This window comes from Chiloscyllium plagiosum, unplaced genomic scaffold, assembly GCF_037043375.1.
Source record: "Chiloscyllium plagiosum isolate Xiang-an unplaced genomic scaffold, Cpla_swu_hap1 HiC_scaffold_30, whole genome shotgun sequence".
Classification (NCBI taxonomy): Eukaryota; Metazoa; Chordata; class Chondrichthyes; order Orectolobiformes; family Hemiscylliidae; genus Chiloscyllium; species Chiloscyllium plagiosum.
This window is the reverse complement of record NW_028270168.1, coordinates 10,806,246-10,831,666: the sequence shown is the minus strand read 5'-3', so window position 1 is coordinate 10,831,666 and position 25,421 is coordinate 10,806,246. Positions and strand designations below refer to the sequence as shown.

At 40.1% G+C, this 25,421-nt stretch overlaps 1 long non-coding RNA gene across 2 annotated transcripts in view; it reads left to right on the top strand.

Annotated features, from left to right (window-relative positions):
- Positions 1-23,878, top strand: part of LOC148142133 (uncharacterized) — a 125,042-nt gene extending 101,164 nt beyond the window's left edge. For both annotated transcript variants that reach the window (XR_015752115.1, XR_015752116.1), the window contains 3 exons: positions 1,491-1,552; positions 4,559-4,607; positions 20,436-23,878. This is a non-coding gene — a long non-coding RNA (uncharacterized LOC148142133). The remainder of the gene's footprint in view (positions 1-1,490; positions 1,553-4,558; positions 4,608-20,435) is intronic.
- Positions 23,879-25,421: the final 1,543 nt, after the last annotated feature.

The window sequence follows — 25,421 nt, the reverse complement described above, 5'->3', positions numbered from 1 at the left end:
TTCCATCAACTATGGACATTTTTATATCACTTTTCAGCCGTTACAGCTGAAAGCCTGCTGGATGCTATCATAACCCACTGTATTCTAGAGTTCTAGGATAAATGGGGTGTGTATGTTGTGAAGATCCCCTGTATTTAATACAGGACTGAATGATAAACAAAGGTAGGGTAAGAGTTCAATGAGAAACATATTTAGAGGCTTAAGCGATATCTTAAGCCAAATTAAATAGGCAGATTTGAACACTGGTGAAAATGTTGATTTATCTTGGAGTATAGCTATAGCCAGATCCATGGCACCACAGGCAACTCAGCTGTATTAGAATCACAAAGGAAACAGGAAGAACAATCATGAAAAGAAATTCAACGGGGGGAGAGATAGGCATTTCTGTGGATGCAAACGTGAACCCAGGATGGCATGCTGACTTCTTAGTGCCAGGATCAAGGGTGTCACTAAGCAGCTGTACAGCACCCATAAGCGACCGTCCTTAGCAGTGCAACTGCATCGGCCTCAACATGACGTCCTAACTCCAATACTTAATGGTTTGAGCAATGAAACTAAGTGTGCTAAATGTCTTCTTAATCACCCTATCTACATGGGACGCAAATTTCAAAGAACTATGTGCCCTAACTCCCAAATCTCTCTGTTCGACAACACCACCCAGGGCCCTACCACTAATCATATAAGTCCTGCCCTTGTGAACTTTACCAAAACGCAATGCCTGGCATTTATCCAAATTAAAGTCTGTCTGCAATGCCTCAGCCCACTGGTCCAATCAAGATCCCTTTGTGATGTTAGATAACCTTCCTCACTGTCGACCTATACCACAAATTTTAGTGTTATCCACAAACCTCTTAACCATTCCTCCTCTCATGCAAATTGTTTATATAAATTACAACCAACAGTGGACTCAGCACTGATGCCAGCAGAACACTGCTGTTTACAGGCCTCTAGCCTGAGAAAACTCTCTCCACTATCACCCTCTATCTCCTACTGTCAAGCCAATTTGTATCCAATTAGAAATCGCTCCCTGAATCATGTGATCAAACTTTATTAATTAGTCTACCATGCAGAACCTTGTCAAAGGCTTTACTAAAGTCTATGTAGACAGTGTCGACAGCTATTAGTTTGTAGTTATCACAGAAGGGAATATCAAAGTCTTAGTTTATAAATATGCAAGTTATTTTATATTCAGAGTTAAAAAAAAATCCTTTTCCACAGATCATTTATGCATTAACCCTCTCTCCAAGGGTTAATATTCACCACAGATTGGCACGGTATATCATTTTCTCAGTCTTTCTGATTTGTTTAGATGTTATAAGAACATGGCTTTCCTGTGTAGTTTTTCAATTTGCTAACTGACAAACATGAGTCCCAATGTTTTGCTGAAATATGTGCTTTCAATTGTGTTATAAGCTGTCCCAGGTGATCAGTCCTTGTGCTGAAGCTAAATGATTTTTGCTAAGTGGAAAACATTTGATAATATTTTCCAGAGTCCACTTGAGAGCAGTTTGGAATCCAAAGACTTTTTTGTAGCAGAAAGACTTCGATCACAGTTAAGTGCTTCTAGACAAGATCAATCCATGTTATATATTAAATAAAAACACAATGGTCTTTCTCACGAAAATTAAAGGGAGAATAACAAGTAGTCTGTATCAAATGGAATGCCCCATGGTTGTAAGAAAAGAACTATTACTAATAGCAACAACTTTATTCCCTCATCTCCTCTCGCCCATGAGTTGGAAACTTGCTTGAAAAACTGGAGAATCTTAAAAAACATTTGGCAATCTTATCCAAAAATCTCTACTGTTTTGAACTCTCTATTGAATTTTGACCACATTAAAAGATTTTATTGTTTTAACTGCTTGAAGATCATTTTGATATTGGGTACTAGTGATGCACAACTGAGGAGAAAGAAATAACATTTGTGTTTGTTTGAACAACATATATAACTCAGCACCGTCACCAGACTCATTTATCGCATTCCTGACTATGGGAGCATGGATTGGCTGCCAGGCTTACTGGCATAAGTACAGTGATTACACTAAAATAAAACAAAGAACTGCAGTTGCCAAAGATTTGAAACAAAAACAGAAATTGCTGGAGAATCTTATTCAGCAACATTTGAGGAGTGGGAACAGGATTAATGTTTCAAGTCCAGCAACCCTTCTTCGGAGTTTCTCCAGCAATTTCTGCTTTTATTATAATGATTATACTTTAGTTAAATGATTCTAAAAAGCATTGAGATATCCAGAGTTCATAATCAAGAGTCACTTAAATAAGTACGAGATTTTACTATAAACCAACCAAAGGCTGAAAGGTTCAAAATGTTTCACTTCTGTTTCAACAGAGGAGCTTGAGAAATATGATTGTTGAATGGGAAAATCTGGAAGGATTTGATGGTTTTAGAGTATGGACACTTAATCCAGGAGGGGACATGAAAAGTTGTTGGTGGATAGGATCAAGAAAAGTCCTAAGACTTTTTATAGGTATATCAGGAATAAAAGAATGACTTGAGTAAGATTAGGGCCAATCAAGGATAGCAGGGGGAAGGTGTGTGTGGAGTCAGAGGAGACAGGGAGAGCGCCAGATGAATATTTTTCATCAGTATATTTAGAAAAAGACAATGTTGTCGAGGAGAATACTGAGACACAGGCTACTAGACAAGATGGGATTGAGATTCACAGGGTGGAGGTGTCAACAATTGTGGAAAGTTTGAAAATAGATAAGGCTCTTGGGCCGGATGGGATGGGATGGGATGAAACGTCGATTCTCCTGCTCCTTGGATGCTGCCTGACCTGCTGCGCTTTTCCAGCAACACATTTTCCGCCCGGATGGGATTTATCCTAGGATTCTCTGGGAAGCCAGGAAGGAAGTTGCAGAGCCTTTGGCTTTGATCTTTATGTTGTCATTGTCCACAGGAATAGTGCCAGAAGATTGGAGGATAGCAAATGTTGTTCCCATGTTCAAGGACGGGAGTAGAGACAACCTGATAATTATTGACTAGTGAGCCTTACTTCAGTTGTGGTTAAAGTGTTGGAAAAGGTTATAAGAGATAGGATTTACAATCATCTAGAAAGAAATAAGTTGATAAGTTGATAGTCAACATGGTTTTGTGAAGGGTAGGTCGTGCCTCACAAATCTTATTGAGTTCTTTGAGAAGGTGACCAAGCAGGTGGATGAGGGTAATGTGGTTGATGTGGTGTATATTAATTTCAGTAAGGCATTTGATAAGGTTCCCCACAGTAGGCTATTGAACAAAGTACGGAGGCATGGGATTGAGGGTGATTTAGTGGCTTGGATCATCAAAGTGGCTCACTGGCAGAGGGTGGTAGTTGATGGGAAATGTTCACCTTGGAGTTTAGTCACTAAGGGCTTACCGCAAGGATCTGTTTTGGATCCACTGCTGTTTGTCATTTTTATAAATGACCTGGATGAGGGCGTAGAAGGATGTCTTAGTAAATTTGCGGGTGACACTAAGGTCAGTAGAATTGTGGACAGCGCCGAAGGATGTTGCAGATTTCAGAGGGACATAGATAAGCTGCAGAGCTGGGCTGAGAGGTGGCAAATGGAATTTAATGTAGAAAAGTGTGAGGTGATTCACTTTGGAAGGAGCAACAGGAATGCAGAGTACTGGGCTAATGGTAAGATTCTTGGTAGTATAGATGAGCAGAGAGATCTTAGTGTTCGAGTCCATAGATTCCTGAAAGTTGCAACCCAGGTTGGTGGGGTTGTTAAAAAGGTATGCGGTGTGTTAGTTTTTATTGATAGAGGGATTGAGTTTTGGAACCATGAGGTCATGCTGCAGCTGTACAAAACTCTGGTGCGGTCGCACTTGGAATATTGCATACATTTCTGGTCACCGCATTATAGGAAGGACATGGAAGCTTTGGAAAGGGTTCAGAGGAGATTTACTAGGGTATTGCCTGGTATGGAGGGAAGGTCTTACAAGGAAAGGCTGAGGGACTTGAGTCTGTTTTCGTTATAGAGAAGAAGGTTGAGAGGTGACTTAATTGAGACAAATAAGATAATCAGAGGGTTAGATAGGATAGACATGGGAGCCTTTTTCATCAGATGATGGCTAGCACGAGGGGACATAGCTTTAAATTTAAGGGTGATAGATATCGGTAAAGAAACTACCACTGACATCTGTCCTATATTTATCACCTCTCAATTTAACGCTATGTCCCCTTATGCTAGCCATCGCCACCCGAGGAAAAAGGCTTTCACTGTCCACCCTATTGAACCCTCTGATTATATGTCTCAATTAGGTCACCTCTCAACCTTCTTCTCTCTAACAAAAACAGCCTCAAGTCTCTCAGCCTTTCCTCATAAGACCTTCCCTCCATACCAGGCAACATCCAAGTAAATCTCTTCTGCACCCTTTCCAAAGCATTGGTTCATTGGGGCACTGCAGTTTTCAAAAAGTAGAAAGTATTATTTTTCCTTTTCCAGTCTCCTCCCAGTTTGTGGTGATCTTCATTGCTACAGCTCCTGAGGTGCAGCTCACTCTCAGACCCAGAACATTACAAACCTAAATCTTATCTTATTCCCTCCATAGGTCTCTATTTTGAATTGACCATCAAGGGATGTTCCAGGACCATCAACAGGTAAACAATTCTGCAAGTGCTCCTCTATGACCAGGACAACTAGCATAATAATTCAAACAAAGTACAACAAAATAAAAATATTTTCATACAAGCAGTTCAGACATATTATGACATGCCAATACAACAGGAGAACTTGAACCTAGACCTTCCAGCTCAAAGGTGGGGACACTACCACTGCACCACAAGGGCATTCTGAAATTAAACATGGATTTTTAAACAACCTGCTGGAGCTTGTGGTGCTTGGATCTGGGTCTCCTTGCTCAGAGCCTGGAGCACTACTACTTCTCCACAAGAGCCCTCCACAACCCAACATAAAAGGAACTGATGAATCAAAATCACTGTTCCGAAATCATATTTTCTGAAATCACTAGAACTGTTGCCTGTGATGCCAATTGTCCATGGAATTCCTCAAATGGCATCGTACTCTCCCTCTCCCGGATTAGCCAGGCACAGAAAAGGTTGTAAAAGACAGGTATGTAACTACCAATGTCACCCTCCCTTCTTACCCTGGACTTGTCAGTGACAATTAGCCAGACGCATGTTTTGACCTTTTCTCTGTTTTTGTCTCGTCCATTCTTCATCTTTGTGTCTAGACAACAGCAAACGTGACCCTCAGGATAAACCATAGAGAAAGTGAGGACTGTAGACGCTGGAGATCAGAGTCGAGAGTGTGGTGTTTATGCCCCTAACGTCGATTCTCCTGCTCCTCGGATGCTGCCTGACCTGCTGTGCTTTTCCAGCATCACATTGTCGACTCAGGATAAACCATGCCAGTCGCCTGTCTCCATTGAGACAGCAGTTCTATAGTCCTCTGGGACTATGGGAACTTTATCTTTATCCAATCACAACAGGCATTACAGTGAACTCTAAATCCACAGGCAGATCTATACTCAGCCTGGGGTTGTCACTGGCTAATAACCAGTGGAAGCTCCAGCCTGGATAATTTCCTTCTTAGTCGGGGAGCAGGTTGCCTCATTCCTGATGAAGGGCTTTTACCCGAAACTGGGAGAAAGTGAGAACTGCAGATGCTGGAGATCAGAGCTTAAAAATGTGTTGCTGGAAAAGCGCAGCAGGTCAGGCAGCATCAAAGGAGCAGGAGAATCGACATGAGGGGCATAAGAAGGGCTTATGCCCGAAACGTCGATTCTCCTGCTCCTTTTATGCTGCCTGACCTGCTGCGCTTTTCCAGCAACACATTTTTAAGTTTTTACCCGAAACGTCAATTTTTCTGCTCCTCGGATTCTGCCTGACCTGCTGTGCTTTTCCAGCACCACTCTAATCTTGACTTTAATCTCCAGCATCTGCAGAACTCACTTTCACCCACTTATCCTTTGAATCTGTTCAGCAAAGGCCACTTTAATTAAACCTAATGGTGATGCTACTTAGCAAAGAAGCAAAGCTCCAATTTAGTAACCACTTTGCCTCAATGTTACACCATGTGAAAATGCAAGATATATCAGTTTTTGGTCAGAGTAAGTATAATGTTTTAATTGATTCCTTCATACATTTGGAATCAGCAGCAATTACCCTCATTCTGTACTTGGATTGGATAACAATAGTTGCCAGGTATATAGTAATGAATGAACCTAGGACCTGATAAGGAGAAATGCAAACATTACAACATTAGCTGCATACTACAAATGGCTCTGGTACCCTCAATCAGTAATATCACTTCAGATTTGTTCTCAGACATGCTCATTGGACAAAGAGGCTGAGATAGTTCAAAGAGTGTGAAGTTATCAGGATATTTCTTAATATTTAACCTAATTGTAAATATGACATCTTCAGACAATGTCTGCCCCATTCATTCCTGCCCAGGTACCAGATCCTCCTTTAGACAGGGAGGGTATCATCACTGAGAGACATGTTTTTTAAAAATGCATTTATGCACTAGCTGGGCCAGCATTTACTACCCATCTGTAGTTGCCCTTGAGAAGGTGGTGGTGAACTGCCTTCTTGAAATGCTACAATTGATGTACTGTCGGTAGTCACACAGTACTGGTAGGGAAGGAATTCCAGGATTTAGATGCAGCAACACTGCAATTCCTGAAGAAGGGTTTATGCCCGAAACATCGATTCTCCTGCTCCTTGGATGCTGCCTGACCTGCTGCGCTTTTCCAGCAACACATTTTGAGCTCTGATCTCCAGCTTCCGCAGTTCTCACTTTCTCCGCAGCAACACTGAAGTCAGGCTGGTAAGTGGCTTGGGAGGATCTTGCACATGGTGGTGTTTCCATGACTCTTTTGGTCTTGTCCTTCTGGAGATGGTGGAGGTCATGAGTTTGGAAGGTGCTATCTAATGAGCCTTTGTGAATTTCTGCAGTGCATCTTGTAGATGGTACAGATTGCTGCTTCTGAGTGTCCGTGGTGGAGGGAGAGGATGTTTGAGGATGGGATGCTAATCAAATGGATTGTTTTGTCCTAGATGGTGTCAAGCTTCTTCAGTGTTGTTGGAGATGTATTTATCCAGGAAAATGGAGTGTCATCTGTCACATTTCTGACCTATGGTTTGTAGTTACTCTTTGCAAATCTCTGACCTGGTCTTGTAATTATATGGCTAGTCCAGTCAACTTTCTGATTAATGGTAACTCCCACAATGTTGGTATTGAGGAATGCAGTGATGGTAATGTCATTGAATGTCAAGGGCTGATGGTTAGATTCTGGTGATGGTATTTGCATAGCATGAATGTTACTTGCCACTTCTCAGCTGAAGCCTGAGTATTGTCCAGATCTTGCTGCATTTTGCCATGGACTGTTTTAGTATCTGAGGAGTCACTCAACGTGTCATTTTAAACTTTACAACAGCAGCCTGACACAAAATAATAGAAGTAAAAGTATTGAGTGCTATAATGCTTCTCATTAAAGCCATGTTATAAAAGCATTACATTTGTAATTGCATTAATTCCCTTACATAAATGTACAATTCAAATATGCAGTTTAGTCTATCCAGTGCATTTGTTCTTAAAGCCATACAGTTCATACTCCATCACTAAACTTCTAACTGCCTCTTGGATAATATAGTACCTGAATTTTTACCTTCTATATTCCTAACTGGAGAACCATTTCAGATAGTTATCATGGTGAGTGAAAAAGACCTTCCTTTCATTATTACTGAGTAATGTACCAGTCTTTTAGTTTGGATTCAAGTGCCTCATTAGGCAATCATAGACTAACTCAAAAAGTGAAGTGGACAAAACTTTTCTATTCGATTCTAACTTAAAAGTACTTTTTGAGGCTGAAGAGTCAAAACTTCTCAAACACTTTTCTTCCTTACTCAGTCCTCTGACAATAGAGATCAGCTTTATGGACTCTGTCCAGTGGTTCTGTAGATAGGAGATTATCAGAGTATTCAGTGCCCAGAACATTATACAAATAACAATGTAACTGTTCTCCGAATCATTTGACTCATTTGTTAATATAGTTCAGGCTTCTCTTTACTCATTGGTATTTGGAAATGACTGGAGATGAGGGCTGAGCTTTGGGGTCAAGACCACATGTCTGGATAAAAGGACCATTCCTAACCTGGGAAACAATAACCCATCAGTGAATTTCCCTGAAAAGACAACTGAGAGACCATAGGAAGCCTCACAGTCCCAATTAAAGACGCTGACAGGTTCTCGAAGGAGGATGCATGGCAAGAGAAGCTCTCTGTAGTTCAGGAAAGAGGCAGAGACAGCTCCAGAATATGTCTGCAAACTGCAGTTACTCAAAAGCAAAAACCAAAACCAAAATTGCTGGAGAAACTCAGCAGGTCTTACAGCACCTGTAGAGTGAAAGCAGAGTTAATAGTTCAAGTCCAGTGACCCTTCTTCAAAACCGTTCTGAATGAACAGTTCTGAAGATGGGTCACTGGACTTGAAATATTAACTCTGCTTTCTCTCTGCAGATGTCACCAGACTTGCTGAGTTTCTCCACAATTTCAGTTTTTGTTTCAGATTTCCAGCATCTGTAATACTTTTTGTTTACTCAAAAGCAGAACCTCCTGTGAAGGTTTATACATCATCCCTCACTAACACATTTAGGAAACAATTATTTGAAATATTAACAACTTAGTTAATTATCCAAGGTGCATGGTATAAGGCTGGATTCAAAATTTTGAAAATAATATTTTCCTGTCATTCAAAATAATAAAATGCAAATGTCCTTCCCCTTCTCCCTTCCACCCTACCCCTTTTCCCCTTCCCATTCACCCTTCCCCTTACATCCTTCCTGCCTTACTACCCCTTCCCTTACTACCCCTTCCCTCTTCCCCTCCCCTTCCCCTTCCTTCCCCTTTCTCCTATCTCTTCCCCTTCTGACTCCTCCTCCCCTTCCCCTCCACCCTCTGCCCTTCCCACTTCTCACTTCCCCTTTTCCCCAACCCCTTTCCCTTCCCCTTCCTCTGAGTTTTCCATTACAGTTGCCTGTGCCAGTCATGCTCCTTGGTTGAACTGCCAGAAAATGAACTTGATCAAATTGGAAAAAGACCATTTTTATTATGATGATTTCAACACCAGAACAAATAATAGCTCTTGGGTATCTAAGTTGTTTTTAAAGTCAGTTGAAGAAAATTCTCCCCATCAAATATCAAAAGGTGCAATTTCTTGTGCTCAGCCGGTACACCTCAGTCATGTATTGGATGAATAGCAATGCTTGGGAGTCATGAATGTTCCTCATGGTATATTATACTTAGTTGCTCATTAAAGGTGATCTAATTCAGAATTAAAAGAAATTCTGTTAAGTGTAAAACAGAGTGATGGTTATTCTTGTTGTACAGTAGTACTGTTTTTACCTCTAAGCCAGAAGGCATTGGTTCAAGTCTTATCTGCTCCATCAGTGTGTAATAAGATTTCTTTAACAGGTTGATAACATTTTTTTTATTTAGTAATGACATGACCTCTTAGTTTACTTGTGTCCCTGGCAATGAATTCTGGTCCAACTTTACATGCATCAGATGTAAGTGTTGTACAGTTATTAACTGGAGTTGCTCCCTCAACTTTGAGTGATTTTTTTTCAGTCCATTTGTAATAGGTAATCTACTGTCTCTGAAATTACATTAGAATGACCAAGTCATCAAAAATACTTGGGGTAACGTTAACATTTACATTGCAATATGCTACCATTTGGTAAGAGAGTTCACAATGAATCCCTGTGCCAGCTTTCTTAAGTAGGCTTGTAAAATGAGTGGATCAAACACATGAACATTCTCAGAACCAGACAATTTCCTTTGTGTCTGGGTGACCAAGAGTAAATACAGCACTCAAAGTGAGACCTTTTGTATCGAATGCTCAGAATTATCAACAAAAGAATGATTTATGCTCAGGGGAAGTCTCAGATATAGAGAAAGAACAGAGAGGGAGCTGTGTATTGCAGAGGGAGATGGTATTGCAATGAGTGCCATCAGTTTCCATAAGTTTTCATTAGAGTTCTGTTGTTTTAATGAAGGGCCGCAGTACATTTTCAATCTGCATGTGGTTTATTCAGCATTAGAATGAATTTCTTTTTAAAAATTAGTTGGTTGCATTTGAAGTTGTTCTGTGTGTTTGAAATTAATTATTGCTTTGGTAACTAAATATGGTTATTCTATATATTTCCACATCTACTATTATTCACTTTTAGAAATTGAACAATTAAGGAAATAGGAGAACAAATTGTTACCAAAAATGACATCTATACATAAAGTGAATACAAATGCTTTTGGATGCTTCAAAAATAGAATTGTTGACATCTGGAACACACTTTCTGCCCCCATATTGAGTGTTTATTGGTTACATTATGAATTTTCAGTTTACATGTCAAATGTTCTTAATAATGTTTCTGTATATTTTGGGAGCTACAATACAATTGTCCTATCTCTCAGCTTAGTTTGGAGGTGGAGTGGGATTGGGTTGGGTAATTCATGTGCAGAAAGTGGCTGAGTTAATGAACCAAGTTGTCTGTATTGAATTCTGATGTGAATTCCACTATATCGGTTGTATAGGTTATTCTTAATATTTAGAACTTCCAATATATCCATTCTATTAATGTAATGAGATGCTTCATGTCTGCTTAAACAAAAAGCTGTTCCTGGATTATCTTTATTTTCTGTCTCTTAGTCATTAAGAACATTTTCATTCTGTAGGCTTCAAACTTTGCTATATAACAAATATAATATGAATGCTTTCATTGAATAGAAGCACAGGAAAAAACCTATTAGGATCAGCTTCCTTTCATAGATGCATAAACTTGCAAAAGGACCATCATTTCCATCTTATTTCCTTTGATAGTGAATGGAGACATCATCCAATGTAATACCAAATTATCCAGGGGTGATAAGGTCACAAATTCAAATCTCCATCCCCTGAGCAGTTGGATGATCTCACTTAGGGCACAATTTGAGGTTTTACAGTTGGCCTCACTGTCTCCAGACTGCCAAGGAGATGAAGAAAAGACTGTCCCTGCCCTTAATTTCCATTCATTGTACAAGGAAGTACATGGACTGTGGCTTTGAACACAACCAGGTTTCAATGGAAGGCATTCCATGGGTGCATAACCTTTTAACAGTTATTGTGTTAGGCTTTGCCATGAAGATTGGCCACTTAAGACTTCTGGATATTGGGGATGGCTATTGGTGCCTGTGGAACAGCAGAATGTTACCTTAGCAACTGAGTCAGATGAAATGCAGACGACTAGCAAACTGGAGAGTAGGAAATCCCTTGTGGTAGAAACAGCCAAATCAGGTTCTTCCACCCAGTCACAATAACCAGAAACAGATGGTCTTGCAATGAGTGCCATCAGTTTGTAGCTGTACTTCCCCAAGACCAAAAGAGTACACCACAAAACGACAAAAAACAACCTCTCCTCTAATTATGGGTGGTGCACCTAATTAATCAATAGAATAGATCTTAATGTGATACCCACCCTTTCTATAAATAACTTTAATTAGGGCTTCTAAAGCCTCTCTCACTCTTTTCCACTCCTCCACTTTCCTAATTTTTCATTCTTGTCTTAAATGTACTGAAACTTATTGGGATAGAATCTCACAGGCACAGCTCTCTGGCACTCCATGCCTTGCACTACATCTTATTCCTCATCTAAACTTTCCTTATTTCTGTGTTCACCCTGCCTCTCCTGACTACTGTACAAAAATTGGTATTTTCAAATGATTAATGACTTAAAAATTCGAGAGATCTCATAATTGCCAGCTTTGTTTGGCTTGGTCATTGGGCCAGTGATCTTGTCGTTTTTAATACATATTCTACTTTTGTAAATGTCATTGTTTCAGACACTTCAGGGGACCTGATAGTGTCGGGTGGTGTATAATTCCAAACAGCTCATCATCATAGAAACTCTTGCAAAAATGATGTTCAAGCTGTCACCATTTTCCCTGCACTCCAACTATTCTGTCTGACATTTCTTCTTGTAGTTCTATTGCATCTCCCTCTCTGTTCTTTCTCCATATCTGAGACTTCCCCCTCATTCATTCATTCATTCTCAAGCATAATTCATTCTTTTGTTGATAATTCGGCAGTATTCGATACAAGAGGTCTCACTTTGAGTGCTGTATTTACTCCTGGTCACCCAGACACAAAGGAATTGTCTGGTTCTGAGAATGTTCATGTGTTTGATTCACTGATGCTTGAGTTCTAGGGCAGGAGGATTTGAGGAATGGGATTTCCCATGCCATTACCCAAAGGGTCATTGGGGAATATATAGGTAAAATATAGGTAAATTGGGAAATATATCCCTGAGCATTTGACAGCACAGGAGCAGGAACTTAATATGGAAGTTCCTCCTCTGAGAGCTGCCACCTAATCTGATTGACCATTGACTCAGCAGCGCTGGTGATACCAGTGGCCAGAACTGGAACAACAAATGGGTCCTTGCACTCTTAATCCTGGAGGTCTCGAGAGGGAGGAGAGGGAAGGTTTGGGACAGTGGGAACTAATTGCTGACAGTTCTGATAGTTAGGCAATGGAGCACAAACAGGATGCAGACCTTAGGGACCCAATATACATGGAAGGAAATCAACATCACCTGGGATTTAACTAAATCCTAACCCTACTTTTTTGTATACGGAATGATAGGATACCTTACACAGGTGAGCAAAAGCATAAAATGTGGCAACAAAAGAGTTTTACTTTTGTCAACATCCTTGAATCCCTCCATCATCACAATGCTTAACTCATTTCAAAGATTGTTTGTATTCAACTGACCATAGTGCTCTCAGTTGGTAAAATGTTAGTGAGTTTAGGAAACAACTTTAATAACATAGTGCTGTGGGACACAATGGAATGAAGCTGTGTCCTGTTTATATTTAAAATCCAGTAGTTTAGCCAAGTTGTTAAGTTGATTGTAGCCATTCTCCCATGTAAATTCAAAACAAAATAAAAGCATTTCCTGGCCTGGAGTCCATTAATGTCTCTTTATGTCTCCACCGCATGCCAACTCTTTGACTGCTGTAATCTCAGAAAATAAAACAATATTTTAAAAGATCTCAAAACTTCGCTGAAAGGAGACAACAAGTCAAGATCTTTGTCTTGTACTTAGGTGTAGGAAGCATGAAACAGACTTGAACAAAGGGACAGTATTTTATACAATCCCAGTTAAAAATAGAGACTGGGTAGGCTGGGTTAGTTTTTTCCTGGACTAAAGGAGGCTGATGTGGGAGGGGGGGATCTGATTGAGGTATACAAAGTTATGAGAGGCATAGACAGTAAATTGTGTGAATCTTTTCCTCATGGCAAACATGGCTAAGACCAGACGGTATACGTTTACAGTGAGAAAAGTGGTTTAGAGAAGAAAACATTTTTTAACCAGAGGGTGGTTGAAATACGGAACGTGCTGTCTGAGAGGATGATGGAGGCAAGTACTCTTGCAATATTTAAGAAGCAACTGAATGAGCACTTAAGATGCCAAGGCATGGTAGGCTATGGAGAAAGGGAGGACCTGCAGATACTGGAGAGTCGGAGTCGAGAGTGTGGTGCTGGAAAAGCACAGCAGGTCAGGCAGCATCCGAGGAGCAGGAGAATTGATGTTTCGGGCAAGAGGCCTTCATCAGAAATTCTATGGACCAAGTGTAGGTTAATGGGATTGGTATAGTTTGGTGTTTGTTGGTCAGCATAGACATGGTGGGCTGAAAGGCCTGTTTGTATGCTATATGACTGTGTGACTCTATGATCATTGGCATGGACGAACAGTAAGCACTGTTAGCTGACAATTCCAGTTTGCAGGGCCAGGCAGGTAGACTCTGGTCAGTGTTACCATGAAAATGCAGCAGAGATTGCTAGCCTCCATGAGCTTTTCTTTTCAAATAGAAAGTGCAGAATATTTAAAAATTTATTTTGTATACATAAAGGAGGGCTTGCATATTAATACATACGGCATTGAGGACATGCAAATGCCATTGTCAGGCCAAGTGATACTCTTGACTTGATTTCCAGTAATTCTTCCTTCTTCATTCAGTCTAGATCATTTAATAAATTATTTCCTATAGCAGAACCATGTCTAATAATGGACATATTGTTCTAAAGCTTATACACACAGGCTCTTACCAGGAGCACAAAGTGGTTTTCTTCACTAGCAAGATGTTGCTGTCAAGCCAGAAATGCATTCTGACTGAGTAAAGATCACTTTTATGTTTTTTGGGTGGTAGACCAAAAATGGGACTAAAAACTCCTTTAAACCAAGGAGACCGAACTTTGTAGTTCTAAAAATGTTACTGGAGCATGTTGTGAGTTGCTTTTACAATGTTGCCTTATTAAGCAATGAAGGAGCATTGGCACCATGTATGTGGCCTGAGGGCAATTTTTCCCAGAGACAATCTTTGTTTGGTTTTAAAATTAGGACAGGTTGTTTTGGGTTTAGGAAAACCTAGCATCGTAACACTCAATTGGTTCCTGGGCAGATGGCTACAGCCTTTGGTGTAGAAAATACAGCAGAAACATCTTGTGAAGAGAATGTATCCACCGCTCTCTTGCTTCTATCTCAAGCAGTAAAACAAAATCCTCAGCAGTTAGCTGTTTTCCCTCACTTTTCATTGGATTTTACTTCCTTGTATAGTGCTTAGAAGTTCAGTTTTCAATCGATGGCGTCACGAACTTTACACCCATCTAATCTCATGGTGAAAAGATCTGCATAAACAGAGAATCATCACAGTCTAAATTTATATTTACCTCTATGTTAACCTAATCTAAATCTTTGATGAAATTTGGTGCTGACAAGATCACCCCTTTAAAAAATCATGCCAAGAAATAGTCCTGAAACAATACATTATATTCATATTTTGGAAAGTCTATCAATCTTCGCCTCTGTTCAAATTAAAATAGTTAGAATCACTCATAATTATTATCCCCAATTTTCTTCCTGGTCTATGAATAAAAAAGGCTTTGCATTTTTTTAGGGTGATGCTTTTGTTTTAGAAGAATGAATTTGTTTTCATAAGAAAGGTTAAATACCCAAAAATAGTACAAAATGCCATCAAAGTTAAATAGAAGTCAAATGAAAAATGTTTGTTCCCAAAACATCACCAGTTCAATGGAATGTTATAAATATTTCTTCACTGTTAGTTTTGGGTTCCAATGTTGCAATAAGAATGTTCTCTATAGGTTACTTATGTGCATATTTTTGCCAAAACAGTCGATGTTTATGTAAAGTGACTGTAGCTTTTGGCAAATTAATATTCTCAAGTGTCAAAGCATTTCTGATACATTGATCCTTTCTTTATCAAATGGCTATCATCATATAATGGCACAGCAAGCTGATAGGCTATGTGAAAATAAACCATAGCATTCTTTGCTTTATTAATATAGGCATAGAGTGCAAAAGAAAGAAGTCATGTTCAACTGTTCTAAGTCACTAGTTTGGCCTCACCTGGGAAAATTCTGGGCATCCCAATTTGGGGATGATGTCACAGCCTTGGAGGAGGGTGTGGGTTATATTGTTATGAGAATGGTACCAGAAATGACAGACTGTCATTTTGTAGCGAGACTGGAGAAATATGAAGACCAAATGGCACCTCACTATAACTGCAGGAGTGGTTTTCCTTAGAGCAGGAAAGGATAAGCTGGAAACTAATTAAGGTGATCAATGTTGGAAACCTTTGACAGACTGGTTAAGGATAGGGCCCTTGTGGCACAGCGGTACGTCCCAACCTCTGAACCAAGAGACCCCAGGGCCTCATTTGCATCTCTGATCAAATCTAGAATGGCCAAGGAGAGATTATTCACCAGCAGGAAATTAGAAAACCACAGAACACAGAGTCATAGAGATGTACAGCACGGAAACAGACCCTTCGGTCCAACTTATCCACGCTGACCAGATATCCCAACCCAATTTAGTCCCACCTACCAGCACCCGCCCCATATCCCTCCAAACCCTTCCTATTCATATACCATCCAGATCCCTTTTAAAATGTAGTCTCCACCACTTCCTCTGGCAGCTCATTCCATATATGTACCACCCTTTGAGTGAAAAAGTTGCCCCTTAGGTCTCATTCATGTCTTTCCCCTCTCACCCTAAACCTATGCTCTCTAGTTCTGGACTCCACCACCCCAGGGAAAAGACTTAGTCTATTAATCCTATCCATGCCCCTCATGACTTTATAAACCTCTACAAGGTCACCCCTCAACCTCCTGCACTCCAGGAAAAACAGCCCCAGCTTGTTCAACCTCTCCCTATAGCTCAAATCCTCCAACCCTGGCAAAATTCTTTTAAGTCTTTTCTGAACCCTTTCAAGTTTCACAACATCTTTCCGATAGGAAGGAGACCAGAATTGCACGCAATATTCCAACAGTGGCCTAACCAATGTTCTGTACAGCCGCAACATGACCTCCCAACTCCTGTACTCAATACTCTGACCGTGACACAAATCCTGGGGAAGGAGCTGGGTTTTTAATACACTGTTATTTGTCCTGATCTGGAATGCATGGCTCCAAAGGGAAGGGGAAAGCAAATTCAATTGTAACTTTCAAAATATCAAGATGAAAGCTCCTTGATCTAAAATTTTAACACTGTTAACTTGCTGAGTAATTCAAGGATTTTTCATTTTTATTTCAGAAAGAAATTGGAAGCATCCCTGAGTAGGAATAAAAATGTAGGGCTATGGGAATAAAAAGCAAAGGAATAGAATTAATTGAGTAACTCTTCCAAAGAGGAATGATAAATCAAGTAGTCACCTTCTGTGCTATGAAGTTCTGTGAATAAAGCACTGCGACAAAGTATTGCCTGTGTAAAACCATGTATTAAATTTCATTAATCTGTATTTAAAATAAGTAAAACTGTCAGTCTAGCCTAAGTGGTAGCACTCATCTGGAAAGGTTTTGAACAGGGCCGGAGAACATAACCTGCACTAACATATTATTTTATTGTTGCTCTTGACAGAGAGTAATACTGTTGGAAGTCCCCGAAGAAAGGTTAAATGTGCTTTTCTAGATAGATGTGACATAATGCAAACACATGTATGAAGACAAAAGTCCCTTCGGTGTTGTGGGTGAATATTTTCCTTCAAACAACACCATTCAAACAGCTAACAATAAAAGCAATGTACAATTGATGCTGGAAATCTGAAACGAAAACAGGAAGTGCTAGAGACACACATAAAGTCTTTCATAATCTGTGGAGAGAGAAAAACAGTTATCGTTTTGAATTTAATATAACTCTTCTTCAGAATAGAGGGTCAAGAAAATGATGTTTTTTATGCTGTTGACAAATGGGGAGGAGGAGCAAGTGGAACAGATGGTGAGGGTGCTCAGAGTAAAAGGCACAGAGTGTGTTAATGATAGTAGAGGAAAGATATAGGTGGATAATAGGTGTTAATGGTGGATATTAGGTGAAAATGGATACTGCAGATGCTGGAGATTAGAGTCAAGAGTAGAGTAGTGCTAGAAAAGCACAGCAGGTCAGGCAGCATCCGAGGAGCAGGAAAATCAACGTTTTGGGCAAAAGCCCTTCATCAGGAATTAATGGCAGAAAATAGGGCAGGTCTGTAAGACCCATGCAAACAAGTCACCAAACAACTTATTTGGTCAGTTATTGTTACTCATGCAATGGTGATATGCAAATATCAGCTGACATATTTGACTACTAAAGAATAGTGTTTAATTAGCTGTAAAGTTCTTAGTAGCATAAAAGGACTAGAATAAATCTCAACAATTATTTCTTAAAAAGCAAAGATTACCAGATTCATAAGTTCAAAACTGAGGAAATTATTATTGACCACAAATAGAACCTTGAACATAGAGCAGAGAACATTACAGCACAATACAGGCCCTTTAGACCTCGATGTTGTGCCGACCTGTGGAACCAATCTGAAGCCTATCTATCCTACACTATTCCATTTTCGTCCATATGTTTAGCCAATGACCATTTAAATGCCCTTAAAGTTGGCGAGTCTACCATTGTTGAAAATGTGTTGCTGGAAAAGCGCAGCAGGTCAGGCAGCATCTTCCTGAAGAAGGGCTTATGCCCGAAACGTCGATTCTCCTGCTACTTGGATGCTGCCTGACCTGCTGCGCTTTTCCAGCAACACATTTTCAGCTCTGATCTCCAGCATCTGCAGACCTCACTTTCTCCTCAAAGAGTCTACCATTGTTGCAAGCAGTGCTTTCCACACCCCTACTCCTCTCTGAATACTGAAACTATCTCTGACACTTGTCCTGTATCTGTCACCCCTCAATTTAAAGCTATGTCCCCTTATGCTAGCCAGCACTATTTGAGAAAAAAGGCTCTCACTGTCCCCCTTATCTAACCCTCTGATTATCTTATATATCTCAATTAAGTCACCTGTCAATCTTCTTCTCTCTAACAAAAACAGCCTCAAGTCCCTCAGCCTTTCCTCATCAGACCTTCCTTCCATACCAGGCAACATCCTGGTAAATCTCCTCTGAACCCTTTCCAAAGTTTCCACATCCTTCCTATAATGCAGTGACCAGACCTGTACACAATACTCCAAATGCGGCCGCACTGGAGTTTTGTATAGCTATTGAATGACCTCGTGGTTCCGAAACTCAATCCCTCTACCAATAAAAGCTATTGGTATCCCTTCTTAACAACCCTATCAACCTGGGTGGCAACTTTCAGGGATCTATGTACATGAACACAGAGATCTCTCTGCTCATCTACACTACCAAGAATCATACCATTAGCCCAGCACTCCACATTCCTGTTCCTCCTTCCAAAGTGAATCACCTCACACTTTTCTGCATTAAACTCCATTTGCCATACCTTAGCCCAGTTCTGCAGCTTATCTATGTCCCTCTGTAACCTGCAATATCCTTCAGCATTATCCACAACTCCACCAACCTTAGTGTCATCTGCAAATTTACTAAGCCATCCTTCTATGCCCTCATCTAGGTCATTTATATAAATGACAAACAACAGTGGCCCCTAAAGAAATCCTTGTGGTACATGACTGGTAACTGAACTCCAGGATGAACATTTCCCGTAAACCACCACCGTCTGTCTTCTTTCAGTTAGGTAAAAACTAGGTAAAAGTTAGCCAATTTCTGATCCAAACTGCTAAATCATCCTCAATCCCATGCCTCTGTATTTTGTGCAATAGCCTACTGTGGGGAACCTTATCAAACGCCTTAATGAAATCCATATATACCACATCAACCACTTTACTCTCATCCACCTGTTTGGTCACCTTCTCAAAACCTACCCTTCACAAAACTGTGTTGACTATCCCTAATTAACTTAGTCCTCTCTAGATGATTATAAATCCTATCTCTTATAACATTTTCCAACACTTTACCCACAACTGAAGTAAGGCTCACTGGTCTATAATTACCAGGGTTGTCTCTACTCCCCTTCTTGAACAAGGGCACAACATTTGCTATCCTCCAGTCTTCTGGCACTATTCCTGTAGACAATGATGACATAAAGATCAAAGCCAAAGACTCTGCAATCTCCTCCCTGGCTTCCCAGAGAATCCTAGGATAAATCCTATCCGGCCCAGGGGACTATTTTCACACTTTCCAGAATTGCTAACATCTCCTTCTTGTGAACCTCAATTCTGTCTCGTCTAGTAGCCTGTATCTCAGTATTCTCCTTGACAACATTGTCTTTTTCCAATATTGAATACTGATGAAAAATATTACTTTAGCGCTTCTCCTATCTCCTTGGACTCCACGCACAATTTCCCACTGATTGACCCTAATACTTGATTGATCCTAATCTTTTTCTTGTCATTCTTTTACTTCTGATATGCCACATATCCTGATATATCATGTGCAAAATTAGTGGAACATTTATATTTTTTGTTTATATTAACATATTTCAAAATTTCATTACCATGGCTTCCATTACTGTTGGTTACCCATCCATGACTCTGTTTCTACTGTCACATATTTTCTCCATTCAATAGGATTTATGTTATTTAAAGGGTCAAATATTTAAATTGCGTTTTTGATGTAAGAATTAACTGTCTCCTACCTCATGCCAAATGATTCTCTGTCATGATCCTCAATGCTAACCCCACAACTTTCTCTCAATCACATTTCACATTCCACTCTTCCTGACTTTGTTTCCACTGTCATTGCATCATTCCTACTGGATGGAGACTGTCAAGGCTGGCTGATCGAGGGCACCCAAACTTTGGTTTTTAGGAGTGATCCCCCAGCTCAGAATAAATGAGACATTCTACTGGTTCACTTGTGGTACCAAATTGAGTACAACTTTCAAGTAGAGCCAGTGATAATTACTTAAGGAATATTTAAACAGTACAACATGAAAGCAACAAAAATGGAGCTAATTTGGTAGGAAACAGGAAAATGGGCCTCTGCAAAATCAATTGTAAATTCATCACAGCTAAGAAAGTTTAAATGACTGCCATATATCAAAATTACCTTTTTTTTAATTATTCATTCAGGGGACAAGGACATCACAGGTCAAGTCAGCATTTGTTGCTCATCCCTAGTTACCCAGAGGGCAGTTAAGAGTCAACCACATTGCTGTGGGTCTGGATTCACATTTCGGTCAGACCAGGTAAGGATGGCAGTTTCCTTCCCTGAAGGACATTAGAGAATCAGATGGGTTTTTCCTCATAATTAGCAATGGATTCATGGTCACCATTACACTCTTAATTCCAAATTTTTATTCCATTGGCCCTGGTGGGATTCAAACCTGGATCCCTGGAATATTACCTATGTCTGTGGATTAACAGTTCAGTGATAATCCCACTAGGCTGTCGCCTCCTATAAAACTCATTTAGTGTAATATCCAACCATAGACTAACCATAGTTCCACCTCTACCACCTTGCTCAATATAACATTTATTACATTTTTACCACTCAGTTGCTCCTAATATCTGTTTTAAAATTACTTTGAATTAAATCTATTTTTTGAAAAATCAATTCTTCCTACTTTTTTATTCCCTTTTGAGTATTAAGTAGTGATCTCGCTTTACCTTAACTATGATGTGTAACATTTGATATACCATTTAGTGATCTTCTCTTCTACCTACCTTTCCTCTGCACAGTAAGGCTAATGCTCACTGAAGATTTTCTCTGTTGATGCCTCTGACACCATTGTAGACTCTTCCAATAAATAGCTCAGACACAAAAGGGAGCAAACTCCCAGAGAGCTTGTTAAATGCAGCCAAGGTGAGAATAGGTCTACTACAAAGTATATCAGTGGCGAAGGAGTTTTGGGAATGGAAAATCAGGAAGTTTTATTGTTGCTGAATTTCTGATTTGAGAGAAGTGTTCAAAACAATAGTACATCTGGATAGCATAGATGGATGCCAAGCAATCCTATTGGCAGAAGGCTTGAACACCAGAGAACAGAATATGAGTTATGAAAGAATCAACAATAACATTGAGAAATTGGGATCATACAGGAGCAGAAGTAGACCATTCAGTCCATTGAATCTGCCCCACCATTCGTTAAGATCATGATTAATCTGATAATCCTCACCTCCCTTTCTGCCTTTTCCCCATAACCCCCAATTCCCTTACTGATTAAAAATCTTAGACTTGAATATACTTAACAACCCAGCCACAATAGCTCTCTCTGGTAAAGGATTCCACAGATTCATTACTCTCTGAGAGAAGAAGTCTCTCCTCCTATGTAGTATAGGAATCTGATGCAGGCAGATTCAAATGTAGTTTTCATCAGGGAATCAGAAAATTATTGAAAGAAAATTATTTTTCAAGGTTGGGGTGGAAAAGTCATGACAATGGGTGGGACTGTCTCAATTGTTCTTGAAAAGCTGTGAAAATGGTCTTTTATGTTCCATTATGTTTTTCTATGTCCTAGTGATTTTCTTTGTACCTTAGTTATTCACAACTCTGGAGGGAATTTCCAATTAATTCTCTTGTGGAATTTGCTGGATTCAGGTCTGTTCTTTCTCCTTCTCTTTCTCTGTGAGGAATGAAGTGAATACCCTGCTAATTAGTAAAACCACTTGTAAAATAGGTCACAACCTGGCAGGCAATGACAACTTGGAGGAAAGTGTGAACACCTGAGGGATTTTTGTCTGGCTCCACATATAAATTCATTTTAAATGACAAGTATTTAACTTGAGACATTAAGTTATCCCAATGTGATACTGTCGAAAATGGGCTCACATTAATATTGAGATAGTAAACAATGCAACTTCATACAGATGCATTAAGTAGTCACATGATGACAGTATATTGTTTATTTTCAGAGGCATGTGCTTATGTTCTTGGTTGCCCAATGATTGTCAGACACAGCTCAGGAGATAGCATTCCTGAGTGCACCATGCTGTGAATGACAGCACTAATCCAAAGACTTGGGCACAAAACCTAGGCCATGCTCCATTACAATAGAGGGAGCACCTCACCACTGGTCAGAGGTACTTTCTTTTGGATGAGTTATTAGACTGTCACCCAAATCTAGACTCACAAGAGCACGCAAAAGTCCTACATCACTATTTCACAGAAGAACAGGGATTTCATTTTTCCTTGTTACCAGTCCACGTACACCCCCACCCACCTCAATGCGTTACTAACATTTATTCCTCAAACGTCACTAAAAGCTGATTATGTGGTTAGTTATCTTATTGCTACATGTCAGAGCTCGCTATATACAAATTGGCTCCCATAATCCCACATTACAATGGTGGCGAAAGTGACAGAAATATTTAGTTGTCTAAAAACTACTTTGGGATGTCACAAGGTTGTGAAAGGAGTTTATATAAATAGAAGCCTTGCTTTTTCTCAGTCAAAGGTAAATAACCTTTTGTAGTGATTGAAAACATGGACAGGTGGATCTCATTGAAATTCTTGAATAGGATTGATAACCGAGGCCAACCAGGGAGCCCTGGTCAACAGAGATAAATAGGAGATATTTGAGGTTTGTCCTCAATTACCTATAAACTGTTTGAACAGTAGGGTTTGGTGCCTGGCTTTGCTGCTCCTCTCCCTTGTAAAATTGCTGTCTCTTGTATGCAGCTGTAAATATAACTGTTTATTGTAAACTGTTTTTGTAATTTGTTTAATAAAATAAAAAAAATCAGGAGAAAAAATAAATAGGAGATATTTGAGGTTTGTCCTCAATTACCTGTAAACTGGTTGAACGGTAGGGTTTGGGGCCTAGCTTTGCTGCTCCTCTCCCTTGTAAAATTGCTTTTGTATACAGCTGTAAATGTTAATGTTTTGTAAATTGTTTTGTAATTTGTTTAATAAAATATTATAAACAGGAAAGAAAAAAACAGGAGATATTTGAGGTTTGTCCTCATTTCCCTGTAAACTGGTTGAACGTTAGGGTTTGGGGCTTGGCTTTGCTGCCCCTCTCCCTTGTAAAATTGCTGTTTCTCTGTAAACAGCTGTAAATTTTAATTATTTTGTAAACTCTGAATCGTTTAATAAAATATATATATAAAACAAACAGGAGATGCCCTCCCCTTCACTGTTTGATCACGCAGCATTGCCATTTTGTGAAGGGCACTGCTTATCACTGGCCACTCAGGTGTTTTCCTATCTTCCTGGTGGTGGAAATTGAATAAAGGTTTGTGCACCTTGTGTCTCTCACTGTGTCTCACACCTGCACACACACACCATGGGCGCTGGGGAAAAATAAGCACCACCGCAGTTAGGGGGTAGTGTGTAAAAAAAAAAGAAAAGAAAAAAAATAAATAGGAGATATTTGAGGTTTGTCCTCAATTACCTGTAAACTGGTTGAATGGTAGGGTTTGGGGCCTAGCTTTGCTGCTGCCCTCCCTTGTAAAATTGTTTTTGTATACAGCTGTAAATGTTAACTGTTTTGTAAATTGTTTTGTAATTTGTTTAATAAAATATTATAAACAGGAAAGAAAAAACAGGAGATATTTGAGGTTTGTCCTCATTTCCCTGTAAACTGGTTGAATGTTAGGGTTTGGGGCTTGGCTTTGCTGCCCCTCTCCCTTGTAAAATTGCTGTTTCTCTGTAAACAGCTGTAAATTTTAATTATTTTGTAAACTCTAAATCGTTTAATAAAATATATATAAAACAAACAGGAAATGCCCTCCCCTTCACTGTTTGATCACGCAGCATTGCCCTTTGATGTGAAGGGCACTGCTTGTCACTGGCCACTCGGGTGTTTCCTTTCTTCCTTAGATTAGATTCCCTACAGTGTGGAAACAGGACCTTCGGCCCAACCAGTCCACACCGACCCTCCGAAGAGTAACCCATCCAGACCCATTTCCCTCTGACTAATGCACCTAACACTATGGGCAATTTAGCATGGCCAATTCACCTGACCTGCACATCTTTGGACTGTGGGAGGAAACTGGAGCACCCGGAGGAAACCCACGCAGTCACATGGGGAATGTGCAAACTCCACACAGCCAGGCACCCAAGGCTGGAATTGAACCTGGGACCCTGGTGCTGTGAGGCAGCAGTGCTAACCACTGAGCCACCGTGCCACCCCTGGTGGTGGAAATTTGAATAAAGATTCGTGCACCTTGTGTCTCTCACTGTGTCTCACATCTGCACACACGCAACATGGGTGCTGGGAAAAAATAAGCACTACTGCAGTTAGGCGGTAGTGTGGGGGTAATTTTAATAAAACATAATAGAGAAAAAATAAAAAGGGGTGTCAGAGGTTTTGTTCCCTCTGAGAGCTGGCTCTGAGGAAGCTGAAGAAGAGAAAAAAATAAACAGGAGATGCCCTCCCCTTCACTGTTTTGATCACGCAGCAATGCCCTTTGATGTGAAGGGCATTGCTTGTCACTGGCCACTCGGGTGTTTCTTTTCTTCCTGGTGATGGAAGTTGAATAAAGATTTGTGCACCTTGTGTCTCTCACTGTGTCTCACACCTGCACATACACAACATGGGTGCTGGGGAATACAAACAACAAACAGGAGTGTCACAGGTTCTGTCACTTTGAGAGTTGGCTCGGAGACAGCTGGCTCTGTCTCAAGGACTCTCCTTGTGTCAGAGGAGGAAAAAAAAGAGAAAAAAAAACAGGAGATGCCCTCCTCTTCACTGTCTGATCACGCAGCATTGCCCTTTGATGTGAAGGGCACTGCTTGTCACTGGTCACTTGGGTGTTTCTTTTCTTCTTGGTGGTGGAATATAAATACAGATGCACACACTTGTTGTTTTTCACTGTGTCTGACACCTGCACACACGTGACATAGGTGCTGGGGAAAAATAAGCACTACAAAAGAAAAAACATTATATAAACAGGGGATTTAGAGTCTCAGAAAGAAGAAAAAAGGTAAAAAGGAGATTCTGAAGGGCTCCTCAGTCTAGGGACTAGCTTTGAGCTGACTGGTCAGAGCCCATGTACTGTGCAAATGTAAATAATGGGTGGCCTTGGTAATGGGATGCCAGCCTCTATGCAGCTACTTCCACTATACAGTATTTTTTAGTTAACTACAGCTTTGGATCTTTTAATGAACTGAAA